Genomic DNA, 7,843 nt, shown 5'->3' on the forward strand with positions numbered 1-7,843 from the left:
AATTTTAAAAACATTAATTTTAAAAACAAATGTATGCCTCAATCATCAATGTCAGTGTGTGCCATTGTGTGGGGTTTGTTTAAAGACTTGTGCAAGTGCATCAGACGGCCCAATTTTCAAATAATATACAATACGAGATTGAAATAAAGATGTGTTTTTCTTTCTTCTTTTTTTTCGGGCCACCAGATTTCATTTTCGGGCCACCAAAAATTGAAAATCAATGATTTTGGTGGCCCGATCGGGCCACTGAAAAAAAAAGTTAGTGTCGAGCCTTGATATAGGTCTCTATATTATACACTCCTGATAATATGATATGCACTGAACCAAAAGAGGACATTAACGGCTCATAGATTGCACAAGTAAATTTTTGACAAGTAAAATCAAAATTCGGACAAGTAAAAATTGCTTCTTGTTGCCCGACAGGACAACCAGATTTGAAAGTAAGCGTCGAGGCCTGCAGTGTCATCAATATACTATCATACCTGAATGAAATAAGTTCATTGGATTTCGTTGAAACTATGAATTCATATTTATATTGTGTTAAATCCAAGAAATTAACTTACTATCATACCTCTTTTAACGAAGTCTTGGCAAAGAGATTTTTGTTTAACGGGCATGAAAACATATATATTTAATGTGGTTTCTGCATGCAGACGCAGGGGGAGAGAGGGACAGGGGGAACAATTTGAAAACGGCGGTGCGCCACTTGGAAGTTGCCTCTTATGTATATAAGAAACCCGGGTTAGTATAGCAGAATTTTCAGGGAGTCACACGGACTCCTGCATATGTCAAATCAGGGAGTCCGACAGTAAAGCAGGGAGTATTCGACTCCACTCGCGTTAATTTCGCACCCTGATAAGTATGTCATACTCATAGCGAGTAATACAAAGGCATGTTGCAGGTGAGAGTGGGGTTATTGTGAGTTAGTTAAAATTAATATTTACAAGCAATGTGCTATGGTGACCTCTGTTAAAGGATGCTTCCCTCAGCAAGGCACTCCTGTCATACACTTCCTTTTAGGATGTACGATATTTTAAGAGCAATGACAGCGACTAACACCCAAACTGTTCTACGTCTGTGTGGTATCAACTATTCAAGAAGAGATATTGCTACCTGTCACGTCATGGTAAAAGGACACATGCAAAAGGAGCATTTGCAAGGCATGGAGATGCTTCAAGGTGAGTTTACAAGGCAGTAGGAAAACTTTCAATTCTCAAAATCATGATGTGCTACCTACTGTCAATTAATACATAGTAACAAGCTCTAGCACTGTAGTTAGCAGCAACTGTTCAGCATTTAAGCTACAACGCAAATGGAGCCTGGGGGCAATAGAGCTGAAGCTATTAATAATATTCTTGCACCAAGTATTACCAGTAGCACTTGACCAAGGCTATGAAATGTGATTGATTTTGATTTTGGAATTTATTAACGCTTTTAAATAGTACATAGTTACATATGTCAGGTTGCAAAATTAACGGGAGTCCGGAGTCAAATACTCCCCGATTTACTGTCGGACTCCCTGATTTGACATATGCAGGAGTCCGTACGACTCCCTGAAAATTCTGCCATACTAACTAGTTCATTCCAGAGCATGGCCTCGCGGAATTACCGTATTTTTCAGCTAATGTCCAAAGAAAATTTGGCAGACGTGCAACTGCATGAATCTTAAAGCCGCAACAATGCGCATCCAAACGCTAATTTCTCCAGTACTAGACTAGCAAATACTTCGTGTCATGCATAATCACACTATCTTATGACAAAATAAACTCTAGTTCCTCCCATTTCACTGCGCGTTGTCTTATAAAAGATATTTGAAAATACCTCCAATGTTGTTCAAATTCTCCGATGTTGTTGACAGTTTCCCCAAGCAACCGTGCAGCGGGCAGCAGTGCTGCGGTACAGCGGTACGGGTGTAGCAAAGATAAAAACATGTGACGTCACCTCACCACTTCGAGGCTAAATTGTTTGGCAAACAGTCGGCGTTTGCGCCAGAATGCCAGTTTTCTCACCTCTTTCTTGTGGGTTTTAAGCAAACGCGCAGTGAAATGGGAGCAACTAGTTTATTTTGTCATAAGGTAGTGTGATTATGCATGACACGAAGTATTTGCTAGTTTAGTACTGGAGAAATTAGCGTTTGGATGCGCATTGTGCGGCTTTAAAAATAAGCAATGCGTTATTGTTAGTATCTTTAATTTTTAACCTCAGACTGCGGACTCCCTCTTTTTGAGGGTAGGGAGTCCCTTGGACTCCCGTGTTCAAAAGTTAATTTCTACCCCTGTATGTCATAACAATTTGTCAGTAAATGCAGCGAGGGAGAGCGAATTGACTGTACAGTCTTCAAGTCAACCACACTGTAATATAAAGTTACTACACAAAGTTAATCCAAGAACGGCAATATGATCGAGTAATACAAAACTATACATGAGCGATGTATGACTGAGAGTGAGACTACCTGCAACCGAGGTATAGTAATAATAAACGCAGTGGCTGGAGGTACGGCAGCTGCCGTTCGTTGAAGCCCCTTTTTAGTGTTAGGGTTAGGGTTAGGGTTCTAGCTCATCTAAACTCTCAAATCGTGAATTTATTTCCCAAGGCGTTATTTCGAAATCTGGCGCCACCCGCCGCTATCTTTGTCTCGTTAAGTATGAAAGCGAATGGACTCCCGTACCTCCAGCCTCGAGACATTAAGATACGGCTGCCGTACCCGTAGCCACAGCCAATAATAAAATGGACATAATGAAGGTCTCAAATAAATATGTAGTAAAATGTGTAGTTCTAGGGAGCTAAGATAGTAAGATGCGAAGCGGTTCAAGGATAGAGAACATGGGTCCCAATAAAACCAATGTCATTTACATCAATATAAATATAATATTATATCAATATAATAGGTTAGGGTTATGGTTAGGGTTAGGGTTATGATTAGGGTTAGGGTTAGGGTTAGGCACATTGGTTTTATTGGGACCCACAGGCACTTGGAACGTCTCAATAAAAAAAAATAATGGTAAATAAACACGAAATGTACCAAAGTCTTAATGTTTCTCTACTCTATTTCACCTATAATCACCTGTAAATGCCAGTCAAATGCCCATCTGCAACACACAAGTACACCGAACGCCCGCCCGTGCTGTGCTGCGTGCACAAACAACATGAATAAGAGAGCAGGTAGGAAAGCGGGATTGAAAAATTCGTTCGACGCTCGCTTCATTTCACACCATCACAGCTCGAATACACATCCTACAGCTTCCATCTTGGTATCTATGTGTACATAAATGTTCACTCGTTCGAATTATAACTCTGGCCTTTGTTCTTACCTACTCCCGCCAGAGATATCTCGTGAAATCCTGCAGGAAATGTTCTATCCGTGAAAATGTAAAGAGGACGAGATGTCTGTTTATACACGAGTAATGGGGCGCATTGCATGCCGGGATGAGCTGCTGCCGGCCTCCGAGCTCCATTTCGAGGCCCGCCAAGCCAAGAACAATGCGCGCGGGCATGACGTCACGCACACACGACTACAGCGATCGATCGAAAGTAGTGCCGTTAGGGATTTTCGGATGATAACGTCCTCTTTACATTTTCACGGAGAGAACATTTCCTGCAGGATTTCACGAGATATCTCTGGTGGGAGTAGGTAAGAACAAAGGCCAGAGTTATAATTTGAACAAGTGAACATTTATGTACACATAGATACCAAGATGGAAGCTGTAGGATGTGTATTCGAGCTGTGATGGTGTGAAATGAAGCGAGCGTCGAACGAATTTTTCAATCCCGCTTTCCTACCTGCTCTCTTATTCATGTTGTTTGTGCATGCAGCACAACGCAGGCGGGCGTTCGGTGTACTTGTGTGTTGCAGATGAGCACTTGACCGGCATTTACAGGTGATTATAGGCGAAATAGAGTAGAGAAACATTGAGACTTTGGTACATTTCGTGTTTATTTACCATTATTTTTTTTTATTGAGACGTTCCAAGTGCCTGTGTTGGGACCTATGTTCTCTATCCTTGGGCTAAACTGACCAGGCTCTCAGACTCTTACACGGCGGAAGAGCTTGACACCCTTCCATACGAAAATGCCTGGTACCCAGTGGTAGCTTGAAAACAAACTCCGAATTTCGTAAAATTTCGTAAATAAAACAATGTATTACCACATTTGACCTCATCTGTTACATGTTGCAACTATCGCTACACTTCTTAATTACTATTTACCTCGAAGTACACGTTAAAATAAGAGAATTTCGAACAGCTATACTATTTGAACGTTGTAAAACGCCATTCTGGATGTTCTTATGTCTCTTCTTGTACGCGAAAATTCACGAACTTTCGCTACGTATTATGGGATATCTATGGGAAAATGGCGCCGTTTTTTGAGTTTTATCTTATCAATTTATAAACAATTACTCGCTGACACGTAAGTACATGCTCAGTGATAGCGCACATATAATAAATCGAGGCGCGGAAGTACAGAGAAGCGGTAAGAATCATAAAAAGTTAGATAATTTAACGTTAAATAGCAGCGCACGTACTGCCGAACAAAATTCGGTGCAAATCCACTTTAGGCACCTTAGGTATCACGATGTGATGCACAGATTTCTGTGTATCATCAACTGATGCACAGACGTTCCGTATATCAAGGAATGATGCAAAAACCCTAACCCTAACCCTAAGTCATAACGTATAACCTTAAGTATCACGAAGTGTGTTAATGTTAGGGTTAGGGTTACTGGTTAGGGTTAGGGTAGCCACAAGTTCCCATCTCGCTTAACACTACGTGGCGAGAGGGTCACAAACCGATGCATTAGAAATATGTTCGGTAGTATGTGCGCTGCTATTTAACGTTGTTATCTCACTTTTTATGATTCTTACCGCTTTTCTGTACTTCCACGCCTCAATTTATTATATGTGCGCTATCACTGAGTATGTATTTACGTGTCAGCGAGCAATTATTAGAATTGATAAGATGAAACTCCAAACAAGCGCCCCCATTTCCGCCATTTTTCAATAGATATCCCATAATACGTAGCGAAAGTTCGTGGCGAATCTCGTGTAGTTTTCGCGCATAGACATAAGAACATCCAGTATGGCGTTTTACAACGTTCAAATATTATAGCGCTGTTCGAAATTCTCTTATTTTAACGTGTATTTCGAGGTAAATAGTTATTAAGAAATGATGCGATAGTTGCAAACATGTAACAGGTGAGGTCAAATGTGGTAATACATTGTTTTAATTACGCAATTTTACGAAATTAGGAGTTTGTTTTCAAGCTACCAGGTATTTCGTATGGAAGGGTGTCAGGCTCCTCCATCGTGTAACAGTCGGAGAGCCTGGTCGGTTTAGGGTTAGGGTTTTTGCATCATTCCTTGATATACGGAACGTCTGTGCATCAGTTGATGATACACAGAAATCTGTGCATCACTTCGTGATACCTAAGGTGCCTAAAGTGGATTTGCGCCCAAAATTCTAATGCGTCGGTTTGTGACCCTCTCGCCACGTAGTGTTAAGCGAGATGGGAACTTGTGGCTATCCTTGGGCCTGCGAAGCTACAAGGACAAGCCTAATCAACGTATCTTGGCCGTTGCAAAACGTATGATAGTAGTAATACTAATAGTAATAGTACCCGGTACCCTAATTAGTATTATTAGTAATACTAACAGTAACAGAAATAATATCTCTCAAATTTACTCTCTGAAATTAAATTTTGAATCCTGGAATTTGGAATAATATAGTCAATCAGTGTCACATTCATGGAATTAAGCCCATTTAGAATTCCTGCGCTTACCTTTCAGTGTTTTCCAACCTAAAAACGACTACTATCCGCGGTACTAAGCAATCAAGCTACTCCCAGCATCTGTACACGCTGTACAGCAGCAGTAACCGTGATGCTGCTATTCGGTACGACGCGCGTATCAATGGTGTTTCTGTTTGTTTTGAATAATAGAAGCATTAGAAAATATGATTATTCTGAGAATTCCCAAGTTCAGAAATCCTTGACCATATTGTTTACAACGATCATTGTAATACCCTACAATCACATGAACAACAGTGCGTAAACACAGACGCTGCTTATTTTCTATATTTCCTCGCCAAACAACATGGAAACGCCGCCATGACTGCGAATTGACCGCTAGATGGCGATGGGGCCTACTAAATCGCGAAATGACGCGAAATGCCGCGAAATGACGCGAAATGACGGCCTCCAAACCGCGAAATGACTCAAAATCATCATAATAAAATGAAATAAAATATGTTTTTTTATTAAATTAAAGTTAAATTGTTATTAAATTATCTTAAATTAAATAAAAATGCTAATTAATTTTAAATTAATTAATTAAATGACGAGATATGTCGCGAAATGTCGCGAAATGATGCGCAATGACGCGAAATGACGTGAAATTACGCGAGATGATGCCCTAAACCGCGAAATGTAATCAAGTCTGTAGCAATTTATATTCTTATAAAACACACACACACCACACACTAACACCAACACACACACACACACACACACACACACACACACACACACACACACACACACACACACAACACACACACACACACACACACACACACACACACGCGATATGAATATATATAAATATATATATATATTATTACGAATTATACCGTTAGAGGGCCATCCCGGAAAATTGGCACATATCTTTCGGTGGCGAGGAGAGTGAGGAGGAGGTGGATGAGGATGCAGAGGGGAGAGAGGAGCGAGGAGGAGGACGGGAGGAGAGAGGGGGAGCTCAGCATTCCCGCCCGCTATTCCATACTTGCATGCTGATTACTGTTACCATTCACTACGCGTGCTCCCGGCACTCATGATGACAGAATGTATTGCAGAAGACAATATTGGCAACAAATTCATAACATTATTATTATTTATTATTATTTATTGACTTTATTATTATTATAGATTATTCCCAGGTTATAATTTCGTAAAATAAAGCGCGCTATAACAAACAAAACTAGATACATGTTCATTGTAGTGAATGGATATATGTAGAGTTATTAATACAGTCACATTTCTCCTAATACATGCAAACCTTAAAGTTGCACATTAATTCAACAACAATTAGCACACAAAAATCTCATCATATGAACTATAATGTCATGAAACAACAATTGGAGTTAAACAGGAGAGTACATGTTTAACCTTTATAGCAGTATTACATTGCATTTACAGGTCGCACACATGTCTCCTTCGCACTTCGAACATGGCTTGCAACCTGATGCACTGCCTATACAAGGTTAGAGTACCAACTCCGGCAGAGAGGGCACGGATGCCCGGTACTCAAAGGGAAAAAACCACCTACGACTGCAAAACACTCTTGTTTGGTGCATATTACGCATACAACTACGCAGGTGTAGGAAAAAAATTACATGAAAAAACGACATGAATGCTAAGTAAGTAATATAAAATAAATGAACAAGTTCGCACGTGCCGTATATGCAAACTAATGCAACAGTAAATTCCATAGATTATCAATGCAGAAATTTAAGGCTTTGAAAATATGAATATGCTTATAACTACGATTAGTGTAACAATAAACAGTTTGTCCACGAAATAAAGCCCGCACTGTCACACAGACAAACAATGTTTATACAGTGATTAATTACATCAGCGCTTTTAAAATTCAGGCCTTAAATCAGGTGGGTAGTGATCGCAGGGCGCTTTATCTAAATTGAGCTAAGCAAGGTCGCGATCGCAATAAAACGCAATGTACAAGTCTACTGGCTATATCAAGACCCATTAATGATTATATAATATAACGGGAATTGATATACTATATATATATATATAATATACAGGGCGCATCCAAAGGACGGCGTGTACGGG

General features: G+C 40.0%; 1 protein-coding gene across 1 annotated transcript in view; it reads right to left on the minus strand.

The window, feature by feature from the left end:
- The window catches only part of LOC106812480 (regulation of nuclear pre-mRNA domain-containing protein 2-like), a 19,211-nt gene extending 13,109 nt beyond the window's left edge, over window positions 1-6,102 (minus strand). Inside the window, exon 1 of the mRNA XM_014816364.1 lies at window positions 5,777-6,102. The gene's annotated coding sequence lies outside the window, so the exon portion shown is untranslated. The remainder of the gene's footprint in view (window positions 1-5,776) is intronic.
- Window positions 6,103-7,843: the final 1,741 nt, after the last annotated feature.

The sequence above is a fragment of the Priapulus caudatus genome, unplaced genomic scaffold (assembly GCF_000485595.1).
Source record: "Priapulus caudatus unplaced genomic scaffold, Priapulus_caudatus-5.0.1 Scaffold653, whole genome shotgun sequence".
Lineage (NCBI taxonomy): Eukaryota > Metazoa > Priapulida > Priapulimorpha > Priapulimorphida > Priapulidae > Priapulus > Priapulus caudatus.